Below are 17,131 nucleotides of genomic sequence, written 5' to 3' on the forward strand. Positions count from 1 at the left end.
GAGAATGTATGTCTATCATAGGCTCATTTCTTAAGTCTTAAGTTCAGTTGTCCCCATGTTCACACCAATCTGCATTTTTTTAAAATAAAAACTAAAAAGTCCTAATGAACATTTATCATTTCAGTGTGGATTTCTCCTTATGTACACATTTTTATATGCAATTTCACCTAATATACACATTTTGAGAAGAAATGGCCCCTAATATAATGCATTTTAATGTTATTTTCACTAATAGATGCATACTTTACCCTGGTATATGCATTTTTGTATGCATTATTCATCTGGAGAACTGCATTGCAAAATTCAGAAAAGTGCTGATTTTAAAGGATGGACATGTTTTCTGTTGTATATTGTTTTGTAAAGGGTTAATTAGATAAATCCACTTTCAAAGTAAGCTGAATTGACTTTCTCCATCATCCCTACTCTAAACCCCCTTTTGCCCTACCTGTGTCTTTACCTGTCCCACACCTGACCTCATATATGACATCAAGTGTAGAGCAAGTGGATACAGCTTGGCCTGGTGGGCCTAATTAGGAATATGAGCCAGAGGTTTCCCCACCACTAACCTAGATCGTGGATTGCTCTTCTAGAAGAAGCCTTTGGCTTTCTTTACTTTTCAGCAACCCATTTCAGCAGACATCTGGCGCTTCATGAGTTGGTATTGTTTTCCGCTGAGAATTCAGCATTTGTTTTAACAATAGGGTTTGTTTTATTGTTAGCTGTCTTGAGTGGATGGTGTGCCTAAAGACTGTAAAGGATCAAAATTATATTAATAAATAAAATAAATATGTGTCCATGATACTGGGGGAGGGGCACAGTATTACAGTGGAGCAGTTAACTGACAAAGAAAAGCAAGAAAAGAGACACATCTGTGTTTGGAGAAATAAATGTTTCTCTTTTATTTCCCTCTCTCTGATATTTAGATATATGGAGATATAGATCAATATACATACAGATATATCTGCAGGAAAGATCATGCAGTAAGATAATAAGACCTGCCTGAAACTGTTAGCTCAGAAGGCAGTGGACTCTCCTTCATTGAAGGTTTTTAAGCAGAGGTTGGGTGGCCCTCTGTCAGTAATCCTTTAACTGTGATTCTTGCCTTGCAGGGGGTTGTTCCTTGGGCTCCCTTCCAACTCTACCATTTTCTGATTCTATGATCAGTAATTACTGCCTCATCTTCTTCTATGAGTATTCCTACACAGACACTGCAACTTTTCGACACAACCCAAATGAAACTGCTTTCAACCAAATTCCAGGTTTAAATAAAAGTAATTCATTTTGTAGTATTAGAATCATTACCTCACTCCAGGAAAGTATAGTTATAAAGCTATCATATAAAAATTCCTAACAATTACTATATATCAAAGTGCTTGGTTCCATTTGTGCTCCTCCACTGCTGATCTCGGGCTCAGTCCTTGAATGACAAGTGTTAAGTTATGGAAAGTATAAATAACCTTACTCTTTGCATTAAGCAGTTTTTCCCATTGTAAACAGGTGCAAATGACATGTCCTCTGAATTTATTCTATTAGCTGAAGTGCGGCGTTTTGAGAAGCACACTATTTAGCAGTAAACCTTTTGTCATTGTGGATTTGAATGGTACAATATTTATGGGCTGTAGTCCATTAAGCTGCTCCCCCTAGTTTATAGGAAGTGTCAGTAGCAAGTGCAAAACCATACATAATTTATCTCGTAAAACAGCACAAATAACACTCTACTTATCATAAAATCTTTCAGCTACAGGCAGCTAAGATGGAAACACATATTACTTGGTATGCATATATACTTATTTCAACAAAGTGCAAAAGTATAAAGATAGAGACCCATCAAGGATGCTGTATTGAATTTTTGTTGTTTCAAAAACAGCTTCTTCTCTTCCTTTGACTGAACTATGTGTTGTTGATTTGATTTGTTAACTTTCCCAACTGGGAGAGAGAGTTGTAGCCAAGGCAATCAAATTAGTATTCTCATTCTGCCCTTTGAAGATGAAAGATGGCTTTTGTTTCCCAGGACGCTGTCTCTAATGTAATCTGGAAAGTGTAATGTGATCAGAGGTCATGGATAAATTAAGAGTTGTGGCACACTATTCAAACACATTCTGACTTCACAGAATTTGCATTCCTGTTTACCCTCCCTTTTATAATTTCACCATAAGTAGTGTTTACTCTGAACAATTAGTTGCTACCTTTAATGCAACAACTTTGCATTAAATAATAATAATAAATAAGCAGCATTTGAAATGATCAGTTTGTTTGGAGTTTTTTAAAGGAAATCTTGTTTGCATGCAAAAAGAAAAGGCAAGGCACTGTATTGTTGTTGTTTATGAAATTTTGGTACCACCCTTCATCTAAGGATCACAGGGAAGTCTGCAGTATCATTGAGCTTGTTTTCCCCTCCTCCTTACCCTCTCTTTTTCCTTACGTGTTGTGTCTTTTCAGATTGTCAGCCTGAGAACAAGAGTGACCTTAATTCTAGTTTTTTTAAACTGCTCTTAGAACATAATCAGCTAAAATGCCATAAATAAATAAATGGTATTTTCTTTCAAGCTTTTCAGCCTTACATCTGTGTTTCAAAGGCATGCTAACCTATGCTGTTTTGCTGGGATGCATATGGAAGTTCACATAAAAAGGCCCTCTACCAGGTTTAAGCTTTGCTGTTATTGACAAATGAAGGGCCATAGGGGATTGGAATTGGAGCTCAGGGAGGATAAGGCTATTGGCAGCTATTAGCCATAAGGGCTATGCTCTGCCTCCATGGTCAGAGGCAATAATGCTTCTGAACACCAATAGCTGGACACCTCAGGAGGGAAGAGATCTCTTGTACTTGTATTCAGGGTTCCCCACAGGCATCTGGTTGAACACTGTGAGAACAGGATGCTGGGCTGGATGGGCTATTGGCTTGATCCAGCACATTCTTCTTGTGTTCTTACATTGCTATGTGAAAGTAAGCTTTAGTTCCCAGGATTCTTAGGGGGAAGCCATGAGATTTAAATGTGTGTTAAATGCATGGTAGATGTGATCCAGGTTGCATTCAGTGACTATTGGCATTGTTTAGTCGTTTAGTCATGTCCGACTCTTCGTGACCCCATGGACCAGAGCACGCCAGGCACTCCTGTCTTCCACTGCCTCCCGCAGTTTGGTCAAACTCATGCTGGTAGCTTCGAGAACACTGTCCAACCATCTTGTCCTCTGTCGTCCACTTCTTCTTGTGCCCTCCATCTTTCCCAACATCAGGGTCTTTTCCAGGGAGTCTTCTCTTCTCATGAGGTGGAGAAAGTATTGGCGCCTCAGCTTCACGATCTGTCCTTCCAGTGAGCACTCAGGGCTGATTTCCTTCAGAATGGATAGGTTTGATCTTCTTGCAGTCCATGGGACTCTCAAGAGTCTCCTCCAGCACCATAATTCAAAAGCATCAATTTTTCGGTGATCAGTCTTCTTGTATTCCCTCTATTCTGTGAATGACAGAGCTCCCCACCTTTGCCCATGAAGTTCAGTTAGACTTTTCAAAGGAGGGTTTTGTTTTGTTTTGTTTTAATACTCAACAAAATGTTAGTTTTGTTTCATAGGAATGAAAGAACTGTGGCAAAGCATCTGCCTTTCCGTGGATGTTGATTTCCCTGTTACAGATTGGAGATGCACCATGTGGGCAGTATAAGCAATATCAATACTATTATCCAGATATATTTGCAATGAGAGCCATGATGAGGGCACAAATGGGGAAGATAAAGAAAAATTAAGTTAAATGAACTAACAAATTCCAGATGATAGGTTCAAAGAAGGAAATGCAAAGCAGGAATAAATGTGTATTTTGAAATGCTAGCTGCAAAACAACAAACGCTAAACCAATATTACTCTGGGTAATTCACATAGCAATAGGAGATTACAAAACGGATACATCTGGGGATTACCTGGCATGTTGGTTGTAAAATTCATGGTTGCAATGCAAGGATGAACTTGTGGAATAATTTTTGACATAATAAAATCTCCTTATTTATACATTTATGTATTACAAATGGTGCATGTGTAATAGCAAAACAAGGAGCCTTTGTCCCACCTGCACTAAAACATGCGTCTCTCATATTGGTCTCTATAGGCACAGCTCTCTTAATGTTTGACTTTATCCCTGATGGTGAATGCCAACATTTTTTTAATAAAAAAAATATTTTCTATCTTTTCGGCTGACGGTGTGTGTGTGCGTATATACACACACACACACACACACACACACACACACACTAATTAAGAGCCAACACTCAATGTCAGAATTATCTCTCAGTTTAGTGGGGAAATAGCACGAAATATTATCAGCTGGAAAACTGATCTTTAAAAGTGAGAAAACTGCATGAACACTCCATAACTGTAGCACTTGGACTATATAGAACTGCTCACCCATCCGCATCCATTCACTGCTGCTCAGTAAGGGGACATGGAACTCCACGGTTGACCAGAGTGTGTGACTGAGTGCATTTAGGAAGGGGTGATCTCTTCAGATATCCAGGATTGTTACAGATTTTAATGATCAAAGACATCACCAAGACTTCAGGTTGGCCTTGGGAATAGACTGGCAGCCAATAGAGATGAGAGTCCATGCAATGTATTGTATTTTGAACCAACTGGAGTTTCTAAGCATTTTTCAAGGGACAACCCATTGCAGCAGTCCAATCTGGGCACATCTGACTGCAGTCAGGTTGGCCTTCTCCAGCAAAGGGTGCAATTGGCATAGGAGCCTAAACTGCCAAGAGGTGTCACTGGTCAACTGCTGTTTCTTGTGCAGCCAGGAGCAGTACATGATTCAGAAGCACTCTGCATAGTGAGTTCCCACTCTCATGTTTCTGTGCTTAATCTCCTATGGGTGTGTTTCAGATAACCTAAATGATTTGGAAAGTGATACCAGAAAGCCAGCGTAGGAAAGTGTCTTTTCTTTTCTTAAAAGGAAAATGACTGGTTCAGTGATTTGAAATCCCACAAATACATAGCAACCAGCAGAACTGATCCTTTCCTTCATGTCTCTACCACTTCTGTAGCCCCTGTAACGACCAATAATCTTCTTCAGAGGGTCAGGGAAACCTATCAAACATTGTCAGCTTTATTAAGTTGTACTGCAAAGAAATGTTGCTGGGGTTTTTTTTTCTGGGGGGGGGGGGTTAACAATAATAGTGCAAACTTAGTCATGTTTGCTAAGGTACCTGCAGTTCTGAAAACCTGCTACAATTGTATGTGTGTATGTGTATGGGGGTATTCTGATTCTCTTCAAAATATGTTTCTTGTTTGTTTGTTTTGTAATTCCAGACATTAAGGTCTATGCCTATTTTTTCTGTTCCATATAAGCAGCACCCCCTTCCCTGTAAATGGCTATGTTATATGCCATCTGACCTGCAGGAAAATAAACAATTGATAAGACATAGAAGAAGCTATTTGTCTCCAGCGTGAGTAATAAATTAGCTTTTCAACAAATATCTGATTAAACAAATATTTGAAGAAAGAGAGGAGTGGAGGAAAAAAAACCTTCAGGCTTATTGTTTGGTTTTGCGCTGTCACTTGATTAACGGTTTACCTTTTATTATTTGATCACTTCAGCCTTGATAGGCCAAGAGTGGGAATAACTTTCAGAGACTGAGACAAGAAGCACTGAAGCAGAGAGCAAAAGCAGACAGGTTCTCACTTGGCTAGCTCTGCTTTGCTTCTCATTGCACATGAAGCAGTCCATGATGAGTGAAAGCGAAGGAATGTGCATTGCCTCATATTCCACCTCTGAAGTCTGGCCTGCTGTCAGCATCAGTGCTGGAGGTATTTTGATCAGCCAACGGGAAATTTGAAAGGAAAAAAAGCCCCTCAAACCAGCAGCTCAATGACCTGTGGAAAGGTAAATATTAAATGGTTTTGCTGTTTATCTGAACAGAATATGTGAGCTGAATATATCCACCCTGGGAATAATGTGTGTGTGTGTGTGCGCGCGCGCGCGCACGCGTATGTGTATGTGCGCATGCAGAGGAAATTAAGATGCTATTATTTTGGCATTTTTAGCTTTCAACAGAACAGGAAATAAATTAAACACAGGCATAATGTGAGGCATCAACCCAGCAGCTCCTCACAAACTAGCCCATACAGTCTAGACCACAGTGTGCCACAACAAGAGCTCAGGCTACATGGCAGAACAGTTACAGAGCAAACATCTTGAGGTGGTTTTTAATTGGCAGGAACATAAATTGTAGGGATTTTTTTTAAAATATACAGTCATACCTCTTGTTACGTTTGCTTCAGGTTGCGCATTTTCAGGTTGCGTCCCGCAGTGACTCAGAAGTACTGGAAAGGGTTACTTCTGGGTTTCGCCACTCATACATGCGCAGACATGGAGAATCGTGACCCCTCAGGTTGCGTTCCTTTCAGGTTGCGAACGGGGCTCTGGAACAGATCCTGTTCACAACCAGAGGTGCCACTGTATTGCTAAGAAATTACATTTTGTATAAATCTCCACAGCTACTTAAGAACATAAGAAAGAGCCTGCTGGATGAGGCCAACAGCCCATAAGCAGAACCTACGCACAAGAGCACTCTGCCCACTTGTGATTCCCAACAACTGACATTTAGAGGCATAATGCCTCAGTCAGTGGAGGGGGAACATATTTCCGTCATCACCACACACTTCCTACCTTGTAGAGATACAAACATCATGGAACTTTGAAGTGTCAGGCATAGCCCTACTGGCTTTAGCCCAAACGTAGCAGAGTTTTCCTGCACAGCGAAGAAGCTAGTTGAGGTGGTAATGACTAGTCAGCTAGACTCAGAATAACTATTTACAGGATTTATTAAAAAGGAAAAATAAAACCAGCAGAGTTTCTGCATACAAATAAAAGCAAAATAAATCCTCTCTTTCTCTCTCTCAAAACCATACACAGCACTTCTAACTCCTAACACACCTCACACCAAACTGAGCTGGCAATCCCTTGATAACAGAGTTGAGTGCTGGTCGTTAACCAATCAGAGTGAGTAGTTTCTAGGTCAAGCAGACCTGGGCTTTCTGCCAAGAGTAAATTGACACCAGCTTGAGTTAATTGGTGAAGCTAGAATCTGCAAGTTTCCCACAAGAACCAATTAACAGAAACTGAACACCCCCTCACAGATTCTGCTGAACAATTAACACCAAATACACCTATGTAGGAGATTATTTTTCCAGCAAACCTAAACCCTTGCACATTCGCTTGTTCTTTATCTTTGCCAATGGTTTAGTTAACACATCTGCTACATTTTCTTCACTTGACACATAAGTACAGGTGATTACATTGTCTTGTACACAGCAACGTACATTTTGGTATTTTACAGAGATATGTTTGGAACGCGATTTGAAACCCTCTGTTTTACTTAAGGTTATACAAGCTTGATTATCAATGTAAACTTGTACTGGTTCTCCACAATTTACATTTAAATCTGCCAACAAATGCTTGAAATAAATCACCTCGTTGCACAATTCACTCAATGCGGCGTACTCTGATTCCGTTGATGACACACTTACAACATCTTGCTTGCGTGACCGCCAGCTGATTAAAGCTCCACCGACCATTATAACTAGTCCTGTGACAGATTTTCTATCTGGCAAATTTCCCCAGTCACTATCACAGTAGCAACTCAACATTTCGTCCTCGGAAGAATTTAATTGTAACATATAGCCAATTGTCTGTTTGAGGTATCTCAGAACTTGTTTTACCCCTTTCCAGGCATTTAGTGTGGGTTTTGAGACCAATCTACTTAATATGCCTACTGCGTAGCTAATATCAGGTCTGGACCACTGTGCTAGATACAATAAACTTCCAATTACAGAGTGATATACATCAGGATGTTCAAATTCAGGACTCTCATCTATGTGAAGTGTTTTTATGAAACCTGGATCCATAGGCACCGCTGCCCCTTTGCAATCCTGCATCCTGTATGTAGTCAGTAGTTGTTTAACTTTGTTCTGCTGACTAATTAGGCAGCTGCCATCTTGGGCCCAGCACACTTCCAACCCTAGATATGTCCTAACTGGGCCTAAGTCCTTCACTTTGAACTTACTGGACAATTGCTTGGCAAACCTTTTAGTTTATCTGTTTTGCAGGCATACAATACATCATCTACATAAATCAGACAAAACTCTTGATCACTGCCTGTACCACGTACATAAACACAATTGTCAGCTGTACTCTGCTTGAAACCAAATGACACTAAAGCCTCATGGAAACATTTGTTCCAAGATCTTGCAGCCTGTTTGAGACCATATAGAGCTTTGTTTAATTTTAACACTCTATTGGAACCTGTCTCATAACCAGGCGGTTCAGCTAGATACAGGTCTTCTGATATTGATGCATGTAAATATGCAGTCTGGATATCAAAATGGTTTAACAGGAGTTTTCTCTTTGCTCCAAGCGTTAAAATCAGCCTTACACTGTCCCCCTTAGCAGTAGGGGAAAAAGTTTCGTCATAATCTTTTCCAGGCCTCTGAGAATATCCTTGAGCCACTAAACGAGCTTTGTATTTGTACTCTCCTGTCACCAGAGGTTTAAGTTTGTACACCCACCTGCAGCCTACAATCTTTGCCCCCTCAGGCGCTGCTACTGGTGTAAAGACCTTGTGCTCATTCAGAGAGGACATCTCTTCCTCCATTGCCTGTTTCCAGAGCTCTGCCTCCTCTTTTGGTAACTTTAACACCTCCTGAAAACTCTTGGGTTCTGCAATTACACTAAACACATTTGCAGTATCTGGAGAAAAACGCACCGGAGGCACTCCTTTGTTTTGTCTTTTAGATCTTCTGGGAGAAAATTTTTCTTCTGACCCACTTTCCTCCTCAGAACTACGACCTCTCTTTTGTTGCTTAGCAACTGGTCTCTGGCTAACTCCACTTTCTTGAGAGCTCTTATCTGAACTTTCCTCCCCCTCAGACTCTGATTCTCTGTGTCTACCTTCAGAGTCAAGGAGCTCCTGGGAAGGTTCAAACCAAACCTCAGTATTGGCATGTAGTCTCTCCCAGCCACTATGTTCACAAAAACTGGCATTCCTGGAGATCACAATGCCATTTGTCCCTTCAGCAAAGCGGAAACCTTTTCCCAGCTCCTGGTAACCCACAAACACTAACTGTTTGGTCTTAGGATCTCCCTTCTTTCTCATTTGTTTCGGAATTAATACCCAGGCTTTTGATCCAAACACATGCAAATGGTCAATTTTAGGTTTTTTCTGAAACAATTTAAAGTACGGGGTTGTACCTATTGTTTGATGAAAGAGCCTATTTTGGAGATAACACGCGGTGAGCATGCTCTCCCCCCAATAAGACATGGGCAAATCAGCATCATCAAGCATGGCAAACATCATATCTTGTAAAGATCTGTTTTTTCGTTCTGCAACGCCATTCTCCTCTGGGGAAAAAACATTCGTTTTCCTATGCCCAATGCCACGCTTTTGTAACCAATCTCTAAAGGCATTTGACATAAATTCGCCACCTCTGTCCGTCTGAATCCTTCTGAGTTTAATGGACAGAAATCTTTCCACAGATGCCACCCAGCCTTTAAACTTAGTGAACACGTCACCCTTATTCTTCATGGGAAAAACCCAAGAGTAGCGCGTGGCGTCATCCACAATTGTTAGTGAAAAACGCGCTCCACCCCTGCTTACAGCAAATGGACCAATTACGTCCATGTGAACCAGCTGTAGTGGTGACTCACTAACTCTGTCACTTCTGGGGTAAGAGACTCTGTGGGTTTTAACCTTTTTACAGACATTACAATCAAGGTACTTGTTACAACTCTTTAAATTACCCCCATCAGCCAATTCAGACATTTTTAGTACACTTTTCCAGCAAGCATGCCCCATTTTCCTATGCAATAAGTGCACACAGTTGTCATGTATAGCCTTGTTATTCACTGCAGGCTGAGGTTTACTGACTACTGATGCAACTTGAGATCCTGCTTTAAGCCAAAACAAGCCTCCCTCTGACTTAGCAGTGCCTAAAATCTCACCAGCCTTCTTAATAATGCAACTGTCTCCTTCAAAATACACTTTAAACCCAGCTTTTAGCAAACAATCTACAGACATCAGATTGCTCCTTAATGAAGGCACACAAAGTACATTTTGCAGGCATTCACGAAGACAAGGAACAAAAACTGCACCCCCCGAAATCACTTCGGAAGTACTTCCGTCTGCTAGAGCCACCTGGCTGCGCTGTGCTGAGTTCTTGGAAACAAACAATTCATCTGAATTTACGATGTGGCGAGACGCTCCCGAATCGACCACCCAGACCGCTTGTTTCTCATCAGCAATCTTGACCTTGGCGGTCACCAGCTGAGCGACTGTTTTTGTTTGAAGAATTTCTTTTTACGCTGCTGCTGCTGCTGCTGCTGCTGCTGATCTCGTCTCTGCTCCTGCACCGGCAACTGAGACTTGACCAACTCTGGACATTGTCGTTTTAGATGCGCTGAAGACCCACATCGGAAACAACGCCTAACAGCAAACGCTGACTCCTCACCAGTACGCTGCTTTTGCTTCACCTCTGGCACGGCATGAGAACTCCTTCCAAACCGCCCGCCAGTAGAAGTCTCTGCAGCCAACGCCCTTTCTTGCCTCTTCTGCCATTCTTCAATCAAACGCCCAGTAACGTAACTGACTGATAAATCACGCTCCTGTATGCCTTCTAGAGACAAAACTAAATTATCCCAGCTTTCCGGGAGAGAACTCAAAATAATAGCCACCTTCTCCTGCTGGTCTAACGCACAGTCTCTTTCCTGTAGCGCAGAAAACTTTAACTGTAAACTGTGTAGGTGTTCCTGCATTGTAACCCCAGGCTGTAACATTGCCTTGTACAATGCCTTGCGAATGAACAGCTTGGAAACCGCTGTCTCACGCACATGGAGTTCTTTAAGTGCTTGCCACACACCTCTAGCTGTCTTGATTCCCCTCACATACGGCAACTGGGAATCTTCCAGCCCCAAGACAATTGTGGCCCTTGCTCTTTGGTCTTTATCGAGGTCTTCATCATCAGGCTTCGTAGGAAACTTACTCACCACTTGCCAGAGACGATCCCTCTGCAGCACTGCCTGCATGCGTTCCGACCACAGCAAGTAATTGGAGTCATTCAGACGCTCAAAAGCCATCTGAACTGGTTGTGAGGCCATCTTGAGAGCGATGTCCCTGGAACCCGGAACCAGCTACTCACAACCACCGAGAGAGAAAACAGGAACCACAGCACCCAGCACTCACACGCTGCAGCTGTTGTCCTTGTGTCCGCTGCGTCACCAGCTCACCACAGTCAGGAACCAGCCAGAGAACAACAACTTCTGGAACTACTGGAACCAACACCGTTGATGCTGACACCACCACAACTCAGGCTGGCAGCACAATGCCCATAACCTCATGGAACTTTGAAGTGTCAGGCATAGCCCTACTGGCTTTAGCCCAAACGTAGCAGAGTTTTCCTGCACAGCGAAGAAGCTAGTTGAGGTGGTAATGACTAGTCAGCTAGACTCAGAATAACTATTTACAGGATTTATTAAAAAGGAAAAATAAAACCAGCAGAGTTTCTGCATACAAATAAAAGCAAAATAAATCCTCTCTTTCTCTCTCTCAAAACCATACACAGCACTTCTAACTCCTAACACACCTCACACCAAACTGAGCTGGCAATCCCTTGATAACAGAGTTGAGTGCTGGTCGTTAACCAATCAGAGTGAGTAGTTTCTAGGTCAAGCAGACCTGGGCTTTCTGCCAAGAGTAAATTGACACCAGCTTGAGTTAATTGGTGAAGCTAGAATCTGCAAGTTTCCCACGAGAACCAATTAACAGAAACTGAACAAAACAAGCATTTTTGAGGCTACAGTGCTATAGACACTTACTTGGAAGTAAAGTCCACTGCATTCAAGGCAGGAGTTCAGAGCAGAAGTCCAGGACCTCGTTGAGCACAATGGGCTGGGAGATCCTGAAACACCTCAAGATTGGCTTAACACATTTTGATTTAACCCAGAATGACACACATTGCCATTTAAAGAGGAGACCTGCCATAACATAGAATCATACAGTTGGAAGGGACACTGATGACCATCTTTTCCTGCAATGCAGGAATATGCAGGAACTTCATACAGGGATTGAACCTGCAATCTTGGAATGGTCAGCCCCATGCTCTAACCAACTGAGCTATGTTCAGAGGATTCACTAAGGCCTCAGTCCTATATACATTTATTCTCATAGTAAGTATGTATAGGTGTGTGCGATGAGTCCAGAGTAAAAAGAGTAAGAAGGAATTTAGCAAGTAAACATGCTTTCAAGTAAGTATGCATCCATTCTGGTTGTAAGACTATTGAAACTGGTGGGAGCTGCAAGATTACGACCAGATATTAGGGATACTCTCACAGTATTGAGAGTATTGCCTCCTCTGTATTTTCCCTTCACATGTTGAGGTTCCAATAGATCAGCTTCTGATGGGAAACAGGATGAACTACCCTCATATTAGAGTTGCATGGCATGGACACATTTACTTTCTTCATGCTTTGATTTCTGGACTTCTTCACTGAACAAATTGTTTGCCAGAGCTTTTCATATCTTTTGTTCAGCTAGATTTCCTTTTACATTTGCTAGTTGTACTGTGAATATTAAAATACTGAGCATTTAATATGAATATTAAAATACTTCTTTAAAGATGGAAAAATCAACATAAGATGGTATACTCACAATTACACCAATTATCCTTTTAGCTAATAGAAAGGTCCTGACACTAGTTCGTATGTTCATGCAGATCGAACTGTGCATTGTTCCACATTCCTTCAATTAATGTAAAGGATCCAAGTAAATTGAGTTGAAGACAGCATTAACAATGTTAACTGTAGAAGGAGAGATTTTGGGGGCAGGGAAGCAAGTGGCATGCTCGAAATTTAGGTTTAAAAGGCAGTCTTACATTAGACACCTATGTTTTAGCTTTTACATTAGTGGGACTTTTCCTTTTATTCCTGTATGGTTTGTTGAAAGAAAAAAAGAAAGAAAGAAAGAAAGAAAGAAAGAAAGAGCTTTTACTTGATGAGCACTAGCAAGCTGCAGGAGACTTAGAATGGAGATATAGATCAGCACTAGCAAGCAAGCAGGTCAGGCTTTAAATGGGGTACCATGCACAATTACACCCATTCCCAGCATTCCTAGTGCAGTCTTTTAATATTAAAAGGAAGAACGTGTGCATATGTACTCCCATTACTTTTTTTAAAAAAAAGTATGTGCAGGTTTAAATGAATGGGGAGCAATGCACACTGGGATCTTGGCCAACATATGACTTTATTGATTTATTTTAAAAATTTATGCCCCACTTTCAATCAAGTTATTCTCAAGAAGACTTATAAGCAACTGATAAACTGATTTAAAAACCCTTACACATAAACATGCAAGTTCATATGTATTCATGGGAGGGGATTGCCCTTACCCATGAATGAATTAATGGGGGGTGTCTATGAGAAGATAGTGGTGGCAAAGAGTTTTCCCCAACCTGGATTTTTTTAAAACCACACAACAGATTTGTGGGTTAGGGATGGGTGGAGGATGAAGGAAATGAAATGATGCTGACATTGTCAAGGCGTCCCCCATCTGCCAGTTTTACCAGTGATCAAACACTAGAGGCCACAAGCGACAGTGCAGAAAAGATGACCCAAACTGCCTGTTATCAACAGTCTTCCACACATAGTCACACAGGACACAATGTGCCAGAGGTGGAAAATGGGCTTGATATTTTGCCAACAGTTATCCAAGCTCTGGTAATCTCCTGTTCAGATGATTGAAATATGTTATACATGTGGCGGCTTTTGAGGAAGGTCCAGAAGTATCAGTTAGTGTGAAACAGGGTTGCAAAAATTCCGACTGGGGCAAATTGTACAGACCATATTTCACCAGTTCTAACAGAGCTTCACCAGCTGTCAAGTGGCTTGTAAAACCAATTCAAAATCTGGTGCTTACATAAACAGCTTTAAATGGCATATTAAGGGTTCAAGTACCTAAAGGAATGTAGACACCTGTATTAGCCTTTAAGATCACCATCTAGAATCGTTCTCAAGGTGTCTCTTTTACTGTAAGTAGGGATGGGTAAAACTATCAAAGGAACTTTCTCTCAGTTCCCATATTTTTCCAGTTCAGATTTCTGCATTTCTACATCAGTTTTGTTTAAAGTCCTCCTCAATTCACCAGCATTTTAGTGTGTATCCAATTCTCCCTAATAGAAAATTTTTCACAAAGCATATTTTTCTAACATAATGCATTTTATGCTCTTGAAAATATGCATTTTGGTGCACACTTTACCCAGATATATACATTTCTGTACATGTCACTTGGTTGGAGAACTGCATTGAAAAATTCAGAGAAGTGCAAATTTCAAAGAATGACTCTGTTTCAGTTCACATATTATTTCAGGAAGTGCAAATTAGGTAGGTTCACCTTCAAATGAGAGCAGAAACAGTTTTAAGATGAATAAAAGTGTGCTCTCTCTCACACACACACTTCTCTTTTCTCCCCCTCTCTCTTTCTCTCTTTCTGCCTTCCCAAAGAGTTTCAGTTGTGACATCCTAGTTATAGAGGGTCATCCCCAAGGAGTCATGAATAACATCAACATTATTTTATATTAGGCACAAGACTGAAACTTTTTTATTCACTCAGATGTTTTAACTATTCTTGTCACTTCTTGATGAAGGGTAGAATAGAATTGTTTTATTAAATAAATGTCTTGCCCTGCACTGGTTAGAGAAGATATGGTGACATTGCAGGTACCTGATGCTGCTGCAAAACTGACATACCTTGGGTACTTCATTTGCTAGAGCACATATCTCCAACATAAATACAGTGTTTCTACTGAAGTTGTTGTTAATGAGAAGGCCAAAATATCCAGGACCTCCTTGTGCGCAGTTGAGGAACCACAAAGGTGTTGATCAGGCTGCAGTACAAATCTTGTCGTATATTACAGTTACAATATAGAAGTTAAAGGGAGATGCAGCTAAACCTCTGTTTTGTACTACTGCACAACAGAGTTAATTCTACTAGGTAGCCATTACTGATAAGTATTTGTCCAACAATGATTATGAGCAGGAGAAATAAGCATTCTTCCCCTGGGACAACCTTTTTCACACAGTTCGGGAGTTGCAAGTCCAATTTATTGAAATGGTATTTATGTATGTGTAACTGTGAAAGATCATAGCTCAAGATAATTACAGCACAAGTCCTCCTTTCAGGGAAAATGTCTACACCATCTGTTTTACTTTGACTCAATTTGCTAAGGTCCAATTAAGAAACATGTTTAAGTCAACAACTCTTTTTTTCCCATTCAGTCAAGACAAATGAAGACAGCCCTATTCCCCCTGGACCCTGTTCATATTTTTTCAAACAACTTTGCAAATGAATTTGAAAATCTGTGCACCAACCCATCTACCGTTCTCTCTACATTTGAAAAGTAAGGTAAATAAGACTCTTGATACATTTTGATGCCATTGTTTTTCAAGTATGTTTGATGGGAGTTGGAGATAAAGGCAAGATACTAATATGATTCACCTGAAGGATGAGAACAGGAGTAAATCAGACTAGGAAGTGGTCAATCCACACATACTCCATCTGCACACGACATGTATACCAGGGTGTGGGGGTGAGCACTTCTTCCCATATTTGTTAATTAGTGGTACAGTGGTTTGTTTTTTAGAATGTTGGATTATTTTGATTGTTGTTAGCTGCCCTGAGCCCAGCTTCGTCTGGGGAGGGAGGGGTATAAATAAAATTTATTATTATTATTATTATTATTATTATTATTATTATTATTATTACCTCGGGTTACGCACGCTTCAGGTTACAGACCCTGCTAACCCAGAAATAATACCTCGGGTTAAGAACTTTGCTTCAGGATGAGAACAGAAATTGTGTGGCGGCGGCATGGCAGCAGTGGGAGGCCCCATTAGCTAAAGTGGTGCTTCAGGTTAAGAACAGTTTCAGGTTAAGAACGGACCTCGGGAATGAGTTAAGTATGTAACCAGAGGTACCACTGTATAGTGGAACAAGGACATGGGAAAACACAGCAGAACACAGCACTAGAACGTTTTTCTGACTGACCAGACTGCCAAGGTCACTGACAGTCTCTCCTGGTTTTGGCAACTGAATGATACATCTTTGAATGCTTATTATTGTTTGTAACATATTAGTATAGAGAAAGCCAGGAAATTACTTCCAGCTCCTTATTCCTATTTCTATAGTGCCCTTCATCCCAAGATGACACTGAGGTTTATAATACGATTCTATGACTGTCAGCTCATACTAATGAATTTGTAATTTGCTAGGTACTGCCCCCCCTCTCTCCGTGTGTCTGTCTCTTTCTGTGAGTGTGTGTACAATATATCAGCACAGCTGCATACATTTTTGGACTCTCCATTGAGGTGGTTTCATGATGAGCTCCAGTACCACTTCATCACTGATACTAATCTGTACGTGATGTAAGAGTCTAAATGTCTACATCCTTGCTTTCATGACAGGAGGCACAGAATGACTGGGATCAGGCACGTAAGACCAGCCCCCATGCATACTGTACATTTAAAGTACTATTATATCACTTCAAACATTCATGGTGTCTCCCTCAAGAACCTTGGAAGCAGAAATTTGTTAAGAGTGCTGAGAGTTATTAGCGAGCTGTTCACCTCAAAGTGCTGCAGTTTCTAGAGTGTTGTTGTTGTTTAGTCGTTTAGTTGTGTCCGACTCTTCGTGACCCCACGGACCAGAGCACGCCAGGCACTTCTGTCTTCCACTGCCTCCCGCAGTTTGGTCAGACTCATGTTTGTAGCTTCGAGGACACAGTCCAACCATCTCGCCCTCTGTCATCCCCTTCTACTTGTGCCCTCCATCTTTCCCAACATCAGGGTCTTTTCCAGGGAGTCTTCTCTTCTCATGAGGTGGCCAAAGTATTGGAGCCTCAGCTTCAGGATCTGTCCTTCCAGTGAGCACTCAGGGCTAATTTCCTTAAGAATGGATGTTAGAGTAGTTTAACAAGAAACTTCTCTTCCCAGGGAACTCTAGCTTAATCTACCCCCCCCCCATCTATGTTACTGTTAAGTTCTATAAATATAAATGCCACACTGAGACTAAGAAGGCGGGGGGGGGGGGAGCTGGGAGGCAGCACCACC

General features: G+C 41.2%; 1 long non-coding RNA gene across 2 annotated transcripts in view; it reads left to right on the plus strand.

The window, feature by feature from the left end:
• The window catches only part of LOC310714687, a 91,520-nt gene extending 76,103 nt beyond the window's left edge, over positions 1-15,417 (plus strand). For both annotated transcript variants that reach the window (XR_014529973.1, XR_014529974.1), the window contains 2 exons: positions 5,578-5,863; positions 15,302-15,417. This is a non-coding gene — a long non-coding RNA (uncharacterized lncRNA). The remainder of the gene's footprint in view (positions 1-5,577; positions 5,864-15,301) is intronic.
• The last annotated feature ends 1,714 nt before the right edge of the window (positions 15,418-17,131 follow it).

This window comes from Podarcis liolepis (genome assembly GCF_965112155.1).
Source record: "Podarcis liolepis genome assembly, chromosome: 9".
Classification (NCBI taxonomy): Eukaryota; Metazoa; Chordata; class Lepidosauria; order Squamata; family Lacertidae; genus Podarcis; species Podarcis liolepis.